At 35.4% G+C, this 19,286-nt stretch overlaps 1 protein-coding gene and 1 pseudogene across 2 annotated transcripts in view; one reads left to right on the top strand and one right to left on the bottom strand.

Moving 5' to 3' along the window:
* LOC114337466 (transcription factor EC) overlaps positions 1–19,286 on the top strand; it is a 598,738-nt gene that overhangs the window by 378,234 nt on the left and 201,218 nt on the right. The gene's annotated exons all lie outside the window — the stretch shown is intronic.
* LOC126893166 (uncharacterized) lies at positions 2,382–5,305 on the bottom strand (annotated as a pseudogene).

Below are 19,286 nucleotides of genomic sequence, written 5' to 3'. Positions count from 1 at the left end.
CCTTAATTTATATTGTGAATGGACCCCTATGCACAATACGAGGGGCTTTGCGCTAGATTTTGTTTCGACGGACTTCACTTATTGTTGCTATCAAGATGCATTATACAGGGTATCCCAAAAAAATCTAACATAACCATATATGTATACTATGATATTATGCTTATGTTTCGCCATATACATATTCTCTGCTATTGTATGGGGCTTCATTCTTATACTTTTTATCTATCTTTGTCACTTATTGTGACCATGAACAAATCGCCAAAGTAATTGCCAACGATAAGGGGACCTAATATTTCACCTAAAGAAAAATATCACTGATATATTCTTTGTTTATATCCCAGTGTGGGGTCCATCTCCCTAATGAGATTCCTACGAAGTTTCTATTTTGGGTCAAAGCAATATCAGACCCCTTCACATAGATGTTCTTGGAAATAGAGGGGGATTTCGACAACACTTCGATAATATCCATAACCAATGCCCTAGTACGTTAAGAAGTCGAAGATATTTGTTTTAATTCAATATAAAACAATAAAGTTGTAAATACCTTCATCCTTGGAGAGACCATGTTAGCCCGGATCTATAGAGGATATCCTCAGGGGGAGTTTTATCCCCTCCGCAGAGGCCCTAACTGCAAACTTAACTACAGAGAGGAAGAATGAAGACCTTGACTGCAGATTGCGAGGCGCTGGGCCCCAAAAGACTGATGTGGAATCTAGAAGACCCACTGCTGTGTAATATGGTGATGGACTAATAGATATTTTAAATGCAAATGAGAAACAAGGAGTACCAAAACCATTAGGGTAAGATCTGGTATACAGATGGATCCAAGACTAGATAGGGTGTGAGAGCAGGACCATACTCAAATAATCCCAGAATTAGTCCATTAGTATTTAATTCAGTTCCATTAGCAGTTCCATTAGTATTTAATGTATGTAGTGCAGTCATTTTTTAAGAATCATTACTATCTCAAAGTAAACGAATAATAACTAACGGAAGATCTGTTAACAACATAAGATATGCAGATGACACCGTGATTATGGGAAGCTTTGCTGAACAACTCCAATTACTACTAAACAAAACAAACCGTTTCTGTGAGGAATATAAACTGAAAATGAATATAAAAAAGACCAAATACATGATATATAATGACTAAGAAAACAAACATACAAACAAGCATGCATTTGGAAAGGCATAAGGGCCAGGATAGAAATAGCAAGCAATGCGTTTGTAAAAACAAACACAATTCTTGAGAACGAAACTTGAGAAAGGCACTCTGCCGAAACAGCTGTAGTCATATAGTTATAATAAATGTTGTGGAAGTATAGAAAACAAACGTTTTCAGTGTTTTATTGCTAGAAAAAGTAATTCTCTGCAACAAATACCTTAGATTAGAACTGAGAGTAAGAGCTTTGAAGTACTACGTGTTCCCAATACTGCAATATGGACTTGCAAGCTGGACATTGAAGCAAGAACACATAAATAAGCTACAGTCATTTGAAATGTAGTGTTACAGGAGGATGTTTAGAATAGCATGGACACAAAAGAAAAAGAACACGGAAGTATTGCGAGAAATGGGCAAAGAATAAGAAATAATAAACACAATAAAAATAAGAAAGTTACAAAATCTGGGACACGTATTGAGGGGACAGCGATATGAAATGCTAAGACTGATAATACAGAGAAAGATAAGAGGCGGATATATATTATAGGAAGAAGGAGAGTGTCTTAGTTAAAGAATTTAAGCGACTGCACAGTGGGCCAGAAAATGCAAAAAGCGGTCAAAAATCTGAAAATGGGCTGAAGGGCTTTAAAATTGTAGTCTTTTAAAGGAAAAAATAATAAAAAAAATTAAACTACCCAGGCGTAACCTTTAGGGGGGCCATAAGGTTAATAATTACATTGAGTAGACTTTTCGATCTTTATGCAATTAATTGTTTATATGGTTAAAAAATATTAACAAAATAAAATGAATTACCGTAAAATACGTTACTTGTTACTAAGTATAGTAAGATTATAAATTATTTAGGTACAAATTCGAAAAAACTTAGAGAAATTTATCAAAATATGTTTGGTAATAGGTATAAAAATAAAAATTCCGCTCTGTAACAAGTTTATTAGCTTCTAAATAAATAAACAAGGGCGGATCCAGAAAAGTCTCAAGGGGGGGCATAGCGATAGAAAAATTTAGCAAGGGAGGGGGTAAAAATGGCATGAAATAAAGTCTATTTAAAATCTAATATATTAGTGCTTAAAAGATTATACTTATAACTTACTTTGATATACTTAAATACTAAAATTTAATTTTTAACTTTATAATCAGTTCAAAATGTGAATCCCAAGGGGGGTATGGGCCCCTGGACCCCCTTAGATCCGTCCTTGTAAATACAATAGTATGCTTACCACTAAAAATCTACGTCGCTCGCGCTGTCGTCTTCCTCGTCGGATGAAGAAACTTGGCGGCTTTCCATATTAAGTTGTAGAGCTCTAAGAGAATCTGCTTCCATTGATTCTAACGAGGGCGCCTTCAACAAGGATACAACTTCAGAAGATATGTTTGAACTTTTTCGGAGTGGGTACTGCCGCAAAGATGAAATTACTGGATCTGAAGTTATAAGGAGCCTGTTTAACAAATCTTGATTTCCTGATATTCTCGAAATTTTTCGTGTATGTTTCTCCCTAAAACTTTTGAGATCCTTATTTCTTGATTCTTGGGCTTCTTCTGACAATTGACCGATAGGCAGAATAGCCTCCTTGATTACTATGGCTCCATGGAGTAATATTTTATGCACGCTAGAAGGCATATAATACCATGAATATTTAGCGACATACAGTTTTGCGGTTTCCAAACAATACTCTTCAAAAGCTCGCACATCGATTGCATAGCCACAAGATAAGGTGCGTAATATAATACCAAATCGCATAATGACATCTTTATCTATGCCAGTAATTTCACTAGACAGTGAGGGGTCAGCAAAAAATCGTCGAGCTGTGTTGCCGTCATTAGTAGTTCCACTACCTCCACTCTTAGTCCACAAGCAAACCTGTTCTGTCTCTGAAAATTTGTTGTATGGTACGTTTCTTGTTTTCAAAAACTGCTCTGTTGTTACTTCCTCGAATTTGCCAAACTTTAACTTCTAATCTATAGGAAATGTGCAGCAAACATTCGAAAAACCTGATCCAGGCATGTAGAGTTGACAATCCAAATTTCAAATTTTCTTGGACAACTTCCCTCTTTAATAGTTTTTCGATGTCATTCATTTGTTTGGGGGTTGCTTTACATATATAACATGTTTGTGAAGAAGCTGTTTCCGTTATTGCATTACACACTTTGCCGTCTATCATCGTCATCACACAAACATGAGAAACTGCAATTTCTTCACTATCCAGCATACCAATAGTGGGTTGAAGTTCTGAAATTTGATTTTCTATATATGATGTCTCCTGTACCGTCAGCTCTTTCGTTTCTTTCTTAAACTGAAAGCGTATAGGTCTACAAAATCGAGTTGACGATGGACGGGGATTTTGCCACACAATAATTTTATCTTGTCCAGGTTGCTCCGCATATAACTGTAATGGCACTATGGATGTAAGAAATAAATCGCCATCACCAAAACTATTATCGGAGAAAAGTTGCTTGTATTGTGAATGACCGGTGCTTCCATCGCATCCCCATTTCAGCAACAGTTTCAAATTCTTTAGAAGTTCAGTTGATAATGAACGAAGAACTGGTTTTTGCAATTCTACTATCCGTTTAACTGTATGATCTAAGAGGTCCTGTAATAATATTTCTGCACATGACTCACTTACAGTTTGTCCTTCTTTTCGGGGATAGCAGCGTAATTTTGCTTCTCGAAGCTTGTGATAAGACGAATATATATCAGCAAAATGTTCTTTTGCTATTCGTCTGTGAACAAGATATGAATGTTTGGTATCTTTTGATTCAATCATTACTGATAGCGCTTCATCTGGGGTGAGTGGAATTATTTTTTTTGACTTCTGAGTTTTCTGCCAAGCTGTCCTAATTTTACCGGCTCGAGTCGGAGTCAAAAGTGCTTCAGAGACAAGTTTTGCGGCATCGTCTTTTCCTTCAGTCTTTAGTTTTCTCCTTGCAGCTAAAGTAAGCTCCTCGGTTTCGAACGTCGATGACAGCTTTGAAGTCTTTCGACGTTTTGATCTTACACTACTCGCAGAAAATTCTTTGCTTGGACGACCACGCCTACCTCCAGATGAAGTTCCTGGTTGTGGCTCAGCATTCGGATCAATTTCTAATCCAGTTTCTTCAAATACACATACACTTAACCACGCTGTATTATTTTTCACAAATCTATCCGTTTTTCTCCCACATTGATCAAGCTTTGCATAAACGACGTTGCAAAACTTTGAAGTGAAAATCCTCATTTTTAACATGGCGTCTGCATCATTTTCAATTTTGTAGTGTCTCACCAAATACTTGAACAGATATTCTGTGCGACTGGAACGTTGTAACTTATCCTTTTCATACAAAACGTCAAACAGTTGCCTTCTGGTGACCATTTTCACTGTGAAAAATATAGAAAAACATTACATAAAAAAAATTTTTTGAAGACGCAAATGAAATAAGACTTACAACCACCATTACGAACAAACTTAACTATATTCTCTATCAAGGTAAATAAAGTAACGCAACAAGAAAATAGAAATTACTAGGTGTTACATTTTAAATAACAAAATAAAATGTGCTGTTATGGTTACAGAATACATTCGTTGGATATGGTTCATGCATATCGATAAGCAAAACCAAAATATCTCAAAAAGGCGCTTGAAGGCGCCTATCAAATTTTAGTATGTTATTAGGGAATGATCAAGCTATTTTTTTAATATTTTTTCAAAGCCGGATCGGATCGGAAAATATGTTATATCTCAACATAATTTTAAAGTATAATATAAAATTTTCAATAAAATCGACTACATAGTAATTATATCTATATGTATACTAATTTAACTTTGATTCATAAGTATTTATATAACATGAAAATACATACCTTGAGAAAGTTTTCTGTACAATTAACCACTTGAGTCAGACACTTTATAACACACATTCACTAGTTGACATTTAGTAGTACACTAAATGAATGTTCGCAAAGAAATGATCCTAACACAAAAGTCTGGTTTTGAGAACCGATGGCTGCCGCAATATGCCTTCTACCTGCTTCAAATTCTAGGAAAACATTATTTATCTATTTCTCGGAGTACCTACAAATTCTGAAAGCCAGACTAATACTTTCATCGAAATCGATTTATGGCCGCTTTTTGAATTTTTCGGCCCACTGTGGACTGGTTTAAATGCAGTTCTACAGAACTCTTTAGAGCAGCGGTAGATAGAGTAAATATAGTGATGATGATATCCAACCTCCGATTTATCCGGAGACGGCACTTAAAGAAGAAGAAGCAACAGAAGCGATGACGTGTTTTTCTTCGTAACCATTGTGTTAAAGAAAGTTTAAATTAAAGCGATAAATACTTGAACAAATAAGACACATCATTTAACAAAAATCGACTTGCATTATATTGCTTTACTAATTGACTTAAACCTTGTTGCACGAACGACCCATAAATCCAAGTAGAAGCTTGCTGCACTTTCTAAAGGTACGTACTGACTTGATCGTAACAAATTGATCTAGTCTGTACATGTTAGCGAGCAAAATTCTACCACACCGAACGAGCCGATCATTTTCGGAGGAGTGTCGGTAACCGTTGAAAGATCAAAAGTGAGCATTTGTTCGTTGATGCTGAGTGGGCACAGTCGTATCTACTCCAGATCCCCTGCTACCGTGGCCGGACGAACACTGAAATAAAATGAGCAGAACATGGAAACGCGGCGAATAGAACGCTCACTTCGAATAATCTGAGCAATTTCTCTCTCTCCCTCTCTTGTCGTTTCCCCATTACTGAGGATCGTGATTTCTTCCAATGTTCCTAACAATTTTCTCCATTGGTCTCTATCTTCAGCTGCTCTAAGAGCTTCGCAGAATGAGTTTCCAGCTGAATGCTTTATTTGGTCAGACCATCTAGTTGGTGATCGTCCTCTTGATCTTCTCCCCGGAACGTTTCCAGAAACAATTAATCTCTCCAAACTGTCGTTACCTCTGCGAACCACCACGTGACCAAAGAATTGCAGAATTTGTTGCAGACATATTGTGGACAGCCTTTTTTTAATATTGAGTTGGTTTAGAATGGAAACGTTTGTCCTATGAGCTGTCCAAGGTATGCGCAGCATTCTTCTCCAGATTTCTTCTCCCTAATCTGAGCAATTACTTGTCCGTAATTTGTGTGTTTTGCGAAAGAGTTTTCGGGAAGACGAGACGGTAGAAGACCGGTAAGACGGCCTAGAAAAGGTGGAAGGATCTAGTAAAAGATCAGAGAAGACCTGGAGAAGATGGAAATAAGACCATGGGAAATAGTAGCACAGGATCAGAACCAATGGAAGACAATAGCAAACGCAGCAAAGACTTACGAAGAGTTGTAAAAGCCAAAGATGATGATGATGATAAATTACTTGTTCGTGCTCGCTTGGCTCGCTCGGTTCGTTTGATTCGTTCGGAAGAAAATGCTCTAACCTTAACGCAGGAAGCAGAGAAGACAGGTTTGATGATTACTGCAAGAGGTATTCTTCTATACATATAAAATATAATGGTTCCAACACATTTAATTTAGGCATAACTTTTTTTCTTTACAGTATTCTTCGTTTTATATATTTTCCTCCTAGAAAATCTAATCTCATAGTAGAAATTTTGGACACCCCGTAAAAACCACATCCCAGATAAAACGTCTTGCGGAACCAACTACTTAAGTCGAATAATACACGTCATGGAAGCGCCACAGTCTTAACTACTTCTTGATCGTTTCCATTCAGGGCCGGACTTACCTTATCAAGCAAATTATTTTCAAAATCGGTAGACCCAAATTATATTAAGGCATTTAAATATATCTAACTCAAAAGGTACCCTCAGTTAAGATTGGCAAAATGCCCTTACTCCTAGAATTCAATTTTTTTTATTTTTTTACGATCTATGTGATTAAATAATAAGACTGCGCTCAATTTTCACGCTCCACCCACCTCCCTCTCCCCTTACCACCCAAAAACGTCATTTTTTGTTTTTATTTTTTTTTAGTTAGGATGTATTACTAGGTTAGATGTATATAACCAGCACCTTTAGCAGTTTATATGGGAAAACTCTAAAAACTCTAATAGAAAATGAATATGCACCTTTAGAGATCGAACAACAAGCAGGATTCCGAGCAGGAAGATCCTGTATCGACCACATCTTCACGATCAACCAACTCAACGAAAAAAAAGTAGCCAGAGACAGAGAACTACATCTACTTACTATTCGTCGATCTAACAAGGCATAAGATACCGTACCACTTTGTAAATTATGGCAAGTCCTGGAAAAATCCCCTATTAATATAAGTTTAATAAAAGCAGTGCAACAATTCTATAACAATATCCAAGCAAACATAAAAATCAACAGCAGATTATCCAACACCTTCATGGTGAATAAGGGGCTACGACAGGGATGCAGCTTATCGCCAACACTGTTTAAAATCTATATAAATGAGGTCTTGAATAAGTGGCGGAAATCGTGTTCTGGAATGGGGATACAGCTAAACGACGATTCAACACTATACACACTGCATTTTGCTGACGATTATGTGGTGATTGCCCAGGATAAAGATGATCTAATATTTATGACAAACCGGCTGTTTCGAGAATACAAAAAATGGGGCCTGTACGTTAATGGGGCCTATAAAGAAAACCAAATATATGTGTATAGGAGGATAGAAAAGTGATTGTAACTCACTAGAGGATGATATGGTTATCGAGCCAAGCTCTTATTATGTATACCTTGGAACGAGAATCCAACAAAGTGGAAGGACAGAATTCGAAATAGAGGAAAGAATTATGAAAGGAAAGAAGGTAATAGGAGCTTTGAACTCACTACTTTGGTCAAAAACCATATAAAAAAAAAGAAAACATAGCTTTATAATAGCATCTTTAAAAGCGTGGTACTGTATGGATGTGAAACCTGGCAACTGAATAAGCGAACAGAACAGAAGTTGCTCGCACTGGAAATGGACTTCTGGTGAAGATCGGCCTGCATCTCCAGACTCTCACATATAACGAATGAACGGGTACGAGATATTATGAATAGAAAAACAAACATAATTGAAGAAGTCCAACAAAAACAACTTTGTTGGTATGGCCATGTACAAAGAATGGAGGAACTTCGAATCCCAAAGCTAATAATGGAATGGCAACCCCGGAAAGAAAAAAAAGGGGCAGACTGAAAACAACCTGGATAAGTGGAATCCAGAAAGCCATGTCTGAGAGAGATCTCCGACCAGGAGATCGGACAGATCGACGCGGCTGGAGAATAGGAACCGGAAGGAGCAGGACGCTATAAACCGGTGTTATATATAGTATGCAATCAATTTAAAAATTTCAAAAAAAATTCACACGCATAGTTGAGGCTTTTAAAAAACATGTATATTTTATAGGTTAAGTGTAAATAACCTTCAAATGCATTTTTATCTTTTTTTTTAAATGTATCACTTTTTTTGAGATGGCTGCAAGTCTTAATTTTTTTATTTTGTGTATTTTATCAAAAATTATACTTCTTAAGTTTTTTCAGATTTTTCCGTAAGGTGCGCCACCTTCAAAAATCCGAAAAACTGGTTTTTAGGATGTTTTTGAAGATTTTCCCCATTTTATAAACTTCAAAATAGATCAATAAATCAAGGTTATTTTCATAGGTTATATTTATAATTTGAGGTAACTTAATCCTTTGGGGTATTCAAGAATGAAAGAAACACGTTCAAACCCTCCAAGGGAGCGGGAAGTTTTTTGAGGTCTTTTTGGGGGTTTGAACTGCTTCCTCCATTTTTAAATGCACTAAAGAAGTAAGTTACTTCAAATTATATATAACCTACAAAAAACTCAACTTGATCTATTTTGAAGTCTATAAAATGGGGAAAACCCCAAAAACCCACTAAAAAGCCAGTTTTGCGGATTTTTCCAGAGGGCGCACCCTACGGAAAAGTCTGAAAATGAGAAATATATTTTTTGATAAAATATACACCAGGTAAAAAAAATAGACCTGCAGCCATCTACAAAAAAGTTATACTCTTTTTTCAAAAAAATAGTAATAATAAAAATGCATTTTGTGGTTAGGTACACTCAACCTACGGTTCTATAAAAAAATGGACATGTTAAAGCCTCAACTACTATGCCTGCAAGTTTTTTGTAATTTTTAAATTGATTGCATCCCAACTACAAAAAATAAAAATGAATAATAATTGTTGCGCATATCAGATATAAGTATGTATATGGACTTGATCTCAATACGAAAAAAACAAACAACATAGGTACATGGTAGTCAGTAAGCGCGAAATATTAAATACATAGCTTTTGGTTAAGACCATCAGAGGAGGCAGCAGTATTCCAAGAAAAGCCTGGGGCACTTCCCTCCCCTCCTGTGTGTGGGACAGTCCGATTGCCAGGTCTAGACGCCCGCCTTCCCTATAGGACATACTCACTAAAACTCCCTCATATCCAGCGGCTGGCACTCAGTACGTGTTCTTAGCAAACGTTACGTCGGGTACCACGCTGCTGACCCTCTCTGTACTTCATGTCGCTGACATGGAAGTATATAGTACATAACCTAGGCTACTAGAAAAGCTAATCGTCGAGAGTAAAATTAATAGCAAACGACTACGAAGAAGGTCCCTCTAATGCTGGGTGGATCAAGTCAGTGAAATTATTGGCCATGGTCTACACCTACACGAAGCTTGCTTAGCAAAGCAAAACGGAGAAGGATAGAGAATCAAAATCTGAGATATCGAGATATGATGTCACTATAGTCTTCGGAGAGTCACAGACTACAAAAGAAAGTTTTCACAGACAAAATATTAATAATTTAGTAAGTGTAATGAAGAGTTTAAAGAGAAAACACTGACTTGGTCTTGGAAAATCTACTTATGAATATTCTCTATAGCTATGCCTGATGGACTAAGCTAACATAAAACTAGTGAACAACTAAGTGTGCTGTCATATTAGAATAAAGGCACTCATCATCTTATACTACTCTACACCATAGCCTTAGCTCGTGACTCATCTCCTTAACTTCATCCTGCCTTCTGCATCCAAAGTTGAACATAGGCCTCCCCTAATTTCTTCCAGTTGTGTCGGTTTGGGCTTCTTGCAACCAATTTCCAGCAACCCTTTTGACGACGTCTGTCCATCGTGTAGGTGGCCTACCTCTACTTCTTCTGTCTTCTCGTGGTCTCCACACTGTAATTTTTTGGGTCCACCTCCCGTCTTTCATTCTGGTTACATGGCCCGCCCAATTCCACTTCAGGCATGCTATTCGCTCTATGGCATCTGTGACGCCTGTCGTTCTTCTGATTTCCTCGTTTCTAACCTTGTGTCTGAGAGTCAGTCCAAGTAATGACCGTTCCATTCTTCTTTGGGCCACTCTAAGGTTGTTGTTGCCTGGGTTAACGATAGTGTTTCGGTGCCGTAAGTCATGACTGGAAGCACACATTAGTCGAACGTGTTCTTTTTCAGATAATTTGGCATGTTGCTCTTGAAGATGTCTGATAAAGTTCCATAAGCGTCCCATGCTAAGGTGATTCTTCTGTGTAGTCCGACAGTTTGACTGTTCTAGGATTTCATGCCCTAAATATTTATATTTATTATCCAATGCTAGTTCGTTGAAGTCGACTTTTGGATTTTCGCTTGGTACTAATAACGTAGGTTCTACTAAGTTCAATAAGATTCCATTTAATGTGGGTTAAAAAATCTTTCCATATTGAAGTTCCTGACAGTTCTTAAACGATCCTTGTACCGGGTGTCCCAATAAGAATGGCTCTCGGCCATATCTCAGGAACCGCTCTAGTATAGCTTTGAGAAAAAAATTTTATAACAAAAGTTGTCTCGGTAAAAGCCTAGAAATTATTTTCATAATTGTGGATCCACCGCTAGAGGGCGTAATTGAATATAAAAAATTAAAAAAATCTAAATTTTACAAAATTTTCCTAATGAAGAGGCACTGGAAATTCGATCATCGTATTCTTCATAAAATTCTGCGCATATTTGATTTCACAAGTTTAAGTCTACCTTTGCAAATAAGAGGTGGGGGTGAGTGGGAACCTTGTTATGAGAAAATAGCTGTAAGTCCGGTTCTGTTAAATCCAATTTATCAAACTTTGTCTTGTTGAATACAGAATTTGAATCTTTTTCGTCAATGTAAGAGTTATAATTTCGAACCAGCTTAATAAGTAATATGCCAGCTAGGAGGCGTTATTTAACTTTTTCAGAAATCTAGTTTTCTTTGGAAAATATTAAATACAAGTACGCATTTTTAATCCTGTATTATAAAATTAGATTAAATTAGCTATAGAATAGCGAAAACCGCATTCAGAAACGTGTAAAGTTAAAAACATAACTGTTAATGTTACCGGTAAACGAAGTTAAGGAAAAGTAGTGTGCTATGGAAAAAACAAAGAAACATTTTGCAGATGTCAACGTTTATAAAAGGGCTTTTAAACGCTTCTCATTTGTTTCGAGCCTCCGTCATATGTCGTATAATATTATACACGTATTATACGACACATGACAAAGGCTCGAAACAAATCGTTGAAAAGCCGTATTAATTAAAACAAAAATAAGACAAACAGCACTATAAAATATAAAAAAGAAATAAAAACAACTTTTAGTGACGACCTATATGTTCAAATTATTGCCTATCATTTTCGATGCAAGTGATTGTACTCTTTCAAGAGTAGATTGAACAGCAGTCTCAATTTCTGCTCTCGGACTGCTTTGAATGGCGTTTCGTATTCTCTGGATCATGTTTTCTCGAGTAGTGTAGTAGTAGTGTAGTAAATAATTGCATCGAAAATGATGGGCAACAATTTGAACATTTAGGTCGTCACTAAATAGTTGTTTTTATTTCTTTGTTATATTTTATAGTGTTGTTTGTCTTACTGTTGTTTAAATAATTATATTTATTTATTTATATACGTTGACACCTGGAAAATGTTTTTGTTTTTTTTCCATAGCACACTACTTTTCCTTTAGTTTCGTTTACCGGTGACAGTAACAGTTATATTTAAAATTTACACGTTTCTGAAGATATCTCGAGATAGGAAAAAGGTATCGACATGCGGTTTTCGCTATTCTATTGCTAATTTAACATAATTTTATAATACAAGAATAAAAGTGCATACTTGTATTTAACATTTTCAAAAGAAAACTAGATTTCTGAAAAAAATTAAATAACGCCTCCTAGCTGGCATATTACTTATTAGGCTGGTTCGAAATTATAACTCTTACATTGATGAAAAAATCTGTTTTCAACAAGGCCAAGATTGCAAAATTTAATTTAACAGAACCGGACTTACAGCCATTTTTTCATAACAAGGTTCCCACTCACCCACACCTTTTATTTACAATGGTAGACTTAAACTTTGTGAAGTCAAATATGCGCAGCATTTTATGAAGAATACGATGATCGAATTTCCAGTGCCACTTCATTAGGACAATTTTGTAAAATTTAGATTTTTTAATTTTTGATATTCAATTACCCCCTCTAACGCTGGACCCACAATTATGAAAATAATTTCCAGGCTTTTCCCGAGGCAACCGAGCTCTTATTGGGACACCCAGTACATTTTATATCCATCTTGTGTGGTTTTGAAATTGTTCAAAGGTAGTTGGAAATGCCCAAAACTTCGCACGAGTAAAAGAAAGAGAACGAATCGAATAATAATCATTAACTAGCATAATAAAAATTTACGATCCATAGTTGGTATAAATAGTATACACTTGAAATGCATAAGTTACTATTACATTGGCATATACATGATAGTTACGTGTATTTGCATTGACATAACTAATTATCATTTCAGTTTATTTTCACGTATTGAGATTGCTATTATTTTATAGGATACTTATACTTAATAATACTAATTATGTTGTTTTCAATGAATTTTGGTATGGTATCAATTTAGTGTGTGTAATGTGTCAATTTAATGCTTAGGAAACTTTCAGAAGGGCTAATACTTTTCCCTTTTTTCTGGTAAATTTGATCTATTCATGTACCGCTTTACAACAACTTTATTCAACCTATAATAATACGTTGGAATATCGGAGAGGACCACAAAAAATCAAGTGGTAGATGCTAAAAGATGAGAAAGAAGGTCTATTCAGGGAAAGAATAGTAGAAAAAATATTTTGGAACATGAAAGGAAGCCCTAACACAATTTGGAGAAAAATGGCCAATATTATTAGAGAGACGGCTATTGAAATTCTTGGGAAAACGTCAGGAAAGAAGTTTGAGGATAAAGAGACTTGGTGGTGGTCAAATGAAGTACAAGGAAAAATAAAAGAGAAGGAAAAGTTATATAAAAAGTGGCAAGAAACCAGATCGGACATAGATCTTCAAAAGTATATGGTCGCCAAAAAGGAAGCGAAAGTAGTAGTAGCAAAAGCTAAAGCAGAAGCGTATTCAAACCTATACGATTGACTTGATACTAGGGAAGGCGAAGCAAAGATATATAAAATAGCCAAACAGAGAGCAAAGAAAGCAAGAGATTTTAATCAGATTAGATGTATGCGAGATGAAAATAATAAAATACTAATTCACGAAAAGGATGTCAAAAAGAGATGGAGAAAGTATTTTGACAGTTTATTAAACGAAGAATTTGACAGACAGCCTGTGGAGTTAACGGAGGCAGTAACAGCAATGGTTACCAGAATAACAAACGAGGAAGTAGCTCAAGCGCTTAAAAAAATAAAGAAAGGAAAAACAGTCGGACCAGATGATATTCCTGGGGAAGTGTGGAGAGCATTGGGAGAGACAGGAGTAAGTTGGCTAGCAGGTCTATTTAATAGAATTATGGAAGTTGGGACAAATGGTGCTGTGAAGGTACAATGTTTGTGCAAATTTTTTAAGAAAAAATACAATCCCATTCTTTAAAATGGCGTTAATGAGATTCCTTAATTATTATAAACAAATTAGCTGTAAATTAAAAAAAAAACATATGGCTAACTTTGTCCCAAATGAACCCAAGCTAAATTTTTTTATTTGAAAATTCGTGTTAAAATACTATCTTTTCGAATATATAAAAAGATTGTTTCTACGGACAACATTTTTAAAGTTATTCTAAATGTTTATAAACTACAAACCTTCAAAAATTTGGCATTAGAATTTTTTACTATATTAATTATTTTTTTATCTTTTTTTTAATACATTTTGATACTATCACTCTTTTACTTTCATTTGGCATACTCAGAATTGCCCTATCTTCATTATTTTCTGTCTTATCTTATTGCAGAATAAAGGTCTCTGGGATAAACAAATATAATAACTCTTAAACTAATTAATGGACCGGTCTCAAATTTTGAAGGTTTGTTAAGTACGCCAATACCCAACTTTGGGCGAAACACTAAAGTTCTAAGGTAGTTTTAGTAAAAGTTATTAACAAATAACCATTTTCACTTATTTTGCAGTTTGCGTAGCAAAAAATTAACTTTTTGACTTTCAAAAATCGTCATTTTGAAGGTTTTTCAATGTTCTAAAAAACTGAATTTTGTAATTTTATGTCAACTATTTAGCTTTTGAATGGAGTGCAAAAAATCGAAAAAATCGCGATTTTTGCACTAAATTGTTAATAACTAAAAAACGGACAAGGACAAAGATCCGAATATTCCAGTCAAATGTTATGTCTGTTCTACTCTATGGATGTGAAACCTGGAAAGTGACAAAATACCTTACAGACAAATTGCAGGTCTTTGTTAACAAATGTCTACGAAGAATTGTTCGTATTTTCTGGCCAAACACCATCAGAAACGAAGATCTGCTACACCTGACCCAACAAAAGAGGGTAGAAAATGAAATCAAATACAGAAAGTGGGGGTGGATAGGTCACACACTCCGAAAAGATAGTTCCAGTATTGCAAAAAATGCCCTAGAGTGGAATCCCCAAGGAAAGAGAAAAAGAGGTCGCCCAGCACAAACTTGGAGAAGATCCATCATGGACGAGATAAGAAGTCAAGGAAAGTCTTGGAATGAGGTGAAGGTCCTAGCGCAAAATAGAACCCGATGGCGCGTTTTCACTGAACCTCTATGCTCCACTTAGGAGTTCAAGAACATTATATATATATATATATATATATATATATATATATATATAAAAAAAAAACGGACGCGAACTCTAGGCAGGAAACAGGTAGGTTTTCTTCCTATAGATTTACAATAACTAAAAAAGTAGTCAGCTACCTGGATCTTTGAGTGTCCCGAGAAAATCCTTATTACTCTGGACTATATTAGCGTCGTCTATTGTCAAATTCTGCAAGTTTAGTTGTTTCCTTGTTTGTATTACAGCTTTCGTTTTGTCAACAATCATGCACGTGTGTCTTGCTTACAATATTTAAATTATCATTACGTTGTATAATTTCTCGAGTAAGTTATAGTTCAACAATCCTCTCTGCTACATACTTGACAAAATATCCTTTTTCCTTTTTTAATCTCATTCTTATATATGTCAATTAATTTACATAAGTTAATAAAATATTGCGGAATCTTGCGCATACAGATAACAGCAAAAATAGAGTTTTATCAGTTATCGAGTCATTCAAAATGTTTTCTAATAACAATGCTTGATAACAAATTAAATAATCTAACATTCAGCTTGTAATTTCGTAAATAAAACAAATGAGGAATTTTTCTTCAAGTATCTAAAGTAAGGATGGCGGTTGTTGACAGAACACCGGTTTTCGGTTATACCGGTTTTTTTACCAACGGTTTAACCTGGCAATTATAACCGGTCAAAAAAACCGGTTATTCCAAAAACCGGTGTTCGGTTTTTTTAGTCATAGTCAATACCCAATAGGTTACATTTACATTGCGCTTTACTTTGCGATGCTCCATTAGAATCGATATCAGTTCATATCAGTATAGAAATCAGTCATCAGTGTTGCGAAATCGTTTTCAGTCAACTTAAAATTTCTCATTTACGCGCGGGGTGTGAAATATTTTCCCATTTTTTCTCTGAATTCGGTATATTTTCCACTTATCCGGTTTTTCACCGGTTATTACTTTAAGAGGAAAAAAACAGTTATAACCGGCACAAAAAAACAACCGGAAAAACCGATTATTGCAGAGGAAAAAAACCGGTTTTAGGTTAAAACCGGTAGGTTTTTCCCATCCCTAATCTAAAGACTATGATAGCTGTAGTACGAGGGGTGTCGGATAATTAAAGTGTTCGGATCTAGGCTGTTTCCAGTAGCGGAAAGTACAGTGGAACCTCGATAAGTCGGCCCCCGATAACCCGGAAGTCCGGCTAACCCGGACCGATTTTCATCAGACAAACATTTCAATAATTAAAATGTATGTATTAGGTTAAAACATTTTATCTGTAGCCTCTTCTGGAATGTCTTAAAAATATCGAGTTTCATTGATAAAACTTCGGAATATAATATTTGACACATAATGGGTGTTTGTGTAATTTGAACTATACGATAGTAAAAATGACTCATGGCACACGGCTGCGGCGGCAGAGCGACGTTTATTATCTCGGGCTGTCGCAAACAACAGGCACCTGTTATTCTTTTATTTATTTCCAACTGTCTTTTAAAAAATTCTTACAATGGTCTTTTAAACAATGAAAGAGCCACTGCTCTTAAATAACACAACATTTTTCCGATTGGCACAACCGAAACTGACTGAGTTTTTTTACCTAGAAATGAACAGTACTCTATATGTACTATCTATACTATACTCTATACAACTATAGGTAAGTTAGATGTGTACTGTGCATATATATTTCATGTTATTTTAATTATAACGGACTTTATCTATAAGTATACCGAATTTTATTAATTTTTACCATGCTCTCTGGCTAACCCAGATTTTCGATAACCCGGATCGGCCGCGGTCCCGATTAATCCGAGTTATCGAGGTTCCACTGTACCTACTTTTTTGTTTAGTAGTACAAACGGAATTCAGTCAGAATGCGCAGATGTTATTAAAAATACGTCCATATTTGTATCGCTCATCCAAAAACTGGCGGTATCAATGTTTGCTTTGGATTTTTAAGAAATCCGAGTCTTTAGAAATAAGCACTTGCCCATAATTTAACATCGCATTAATCATTGTAAATTATTATTAAGTATAACTTACAGAAAACACTTACATATTAGTAGGTACAGTTAAAATTATTATACGATAAATATTCAGCAAAAGAAATTAAACTTTTTTCTACCTTTTAAGGTAGACAAAAAAAAAAGAACTTTAATCAAAAATCAAAAAAATTAACAAAATTATATAAGTAACAAAAATAAATATAATCAAAGAGGATGTCCACCACCAATATCTCTACATGACGTAACTCTTCTAGTCATTGAGTCTATAACATTGTTTAGGACCCACGGAGTAGTATTTAATTCTTCAACATGATTCTCTATTTTTTGTATCTTCTTCTTTGAGTGCCTCTCCTATCGGAGACTGGATATCATTAGGGCGATTCTAATTTTATTTACTGCTGTTTTGAACAATTCGTTAGTGGTACAGCCAAACCACTCTCTCAAATTTCTCATCCAGGACATTCTTCTACGGCCTGGATTTCTTCGTCCTTGGATTTTTCCTTGCATTATGTTTTGTAGGAATGTGTACTTTTGTCCCCTCATCAGGTGGCCTAAGTATTCAAGTTTTCTCTTTTTTATATTCAGTAGAACTTCTGGCTTGTTATTTATTCTGCGTATTACTTCTTCATTTGTAATTTTATCCACCCAACTTATTCTTAGTATACGGCGGTAGCACCACATCTCAAAGCTTTCAAGATTTTTAATATTCCTCTGTTTAAGAGTCCATGACTCAACACCGTAGAGCAAAGTATTGAATACATAGCATTTTAACATTCTAGTTCGTAGATGAATACTAATATCACGATTACAAAATAATTTTTTCATTTTTATAAAAGTAGACCTGGCAATTTCAATACGTCTTTTTATCTCGTGATTTTGGTCACCTGTTTCATTGATAAGGGTTCCCAAGTATTTGTATTCGTTTACTTTTTCAAGTTGGGTACCGTTTATTGTGATACTAGTGTCATTTATTGGATTCTTACTGAAGGTCATATATTTGGTTTTTTTGACGTTCATCCTTATGCCGTAGTTATTACATATCTCATTCATATTTTCAACTAGATGTTGTAGATCTTCCGCTGTTCTTGCCATTATCACAGTATCGTCAGCATATCGAATGTTATTGATAACTTCTCCATTGACTATTATCCCTTCGTTTGCATATGAGAGAGCTTCTTGGCATATTTGTTCGCTGTAGATATTAAACAAGAGCGGTGACAATATACAACCCTGTCGTACCCCTCTACGTATTTCTATTTCGTCCGATGTTTGGTCTTCTATTTTTATATTAGCTCGCTGATTCCAGTACAGATGTAATATTATTTGTATGTCTCTGGTGTCAGTGTTCTTACTCTCCAGGATTTCTTTGAGTTTACTGTGGCGTACTTTGTCAAAGGCCTTTTCAAAGTCTATAAAGCCGGCGTGTACCTCTTGGTTAACATCTAGGCATCTCTGTGTTAGAACGTTCAGGGCAAAGAGAGCATTCCTTGTACCTAATCCTTTTCTGAATCCCATCTGTGTATCGTTAATATCGATGTCTAGTTTTTGATAGATTCGGTTGTGAAAGAAATATTTTAAGCAGGTGACTCATCAAGGAGATTGTATAATATCTTCCAAATGCGCTACAGAAGTTTCAAAAGTCGAATTTGGCCACAGAAAGAAATCGCAGGGAGTCAAATCACAGGATAGTGTTGGGGGAATATAATAGGCTTATTTAAACGTATGACCCTATTGAAAAAATCCATAATAAAATTCAAATTTTGCAGTGTTGTATAAATTTGAGCCCCTTCTTGCTAAAAATATCCTTCTTTTAATAATTCATCATCCATCAATTGATTTATAAATGGAGTTAAAATTTCTTGACGGTATCTTTCAGCATTTACAATCCCTTCGATAAAATATGGGTCCTACAATACGTCGTTTGCTTATAGCAGCCCGAACTCCAAGTTTCTGTGGATATAAAGGCGTTTCAATAAAATAATGCATTATCTGCATGGGTTATCTCCATTCCACATCATATTTTGAGAATTTGTCTACCCACAAAGATGAAACCAACATTCGCCAGTAAAAAAGTTTTTGCCTAACACATCATCATTGT

The sequence above is a fragment of the Diabrotica virgifera genome, chromosome 10 (genome assembly GCF_917563875.1).
Source record: "Diabrotica virgifera virgifera chromosome 10, PGI_DIABVI_V3a".
NCBI lineage: Eukaryota > Metazoa > Arthropoda > Insecta > Coleoptera > Chrysomelidae > Diabrotica > Diabrotica virgifera.
The sequence above is the reverse complement of the archived record's forward strand: the minus strand, read 5'-3'. Positions and strand labels throughout refer to the sequence as shown.